The following is a 353-nucleotide window of genomic DNA, read 5'->3' on the forward strand; positions in this document are numbered from 1 at the left end:
GATCACATGCTTCCTGACTGGTCACTACTTAAGACAGTGGTCTTTGATTTAGACGTGTGATCAACCTCATTTTTCCACTCTCTCATTTCTTTGACTGGGCGTGTTGGTTTAGGCTAACAGTCAAGCAATGACCAATAAAGTAAAGAAGATTGAAACCAGACTAAATAAATTATGAGCACATCTTTCAGTCAGACTACACATGTTTAGGCCTCTAAGTGCACAACAGAAGTCCTGGAAGTGCTTGAGTTTTCCTTACTTTAACACATCTGGTCCATCTGGAAGAGCTAACTGTCAAACTAGCTAAACCCAATGAAGTATAGCACATATAGCACTGAACTCAGAGACCACCGTTT

This window comes from Pygocentrus nattereri, chromosome 22 (assembly GCF_015220715.1).
Source record: "Pygocentrus nattereri isolate fPygNat1 chromosome 22, fPygNat1.pri, whole genome shotgun sequence".
NCBI lineage: Eukaryota > Metazoa > Chordata > Actinopteri > Characiformes > Serrasalmidae > Pygocentrus > Pygocentrus nattereri.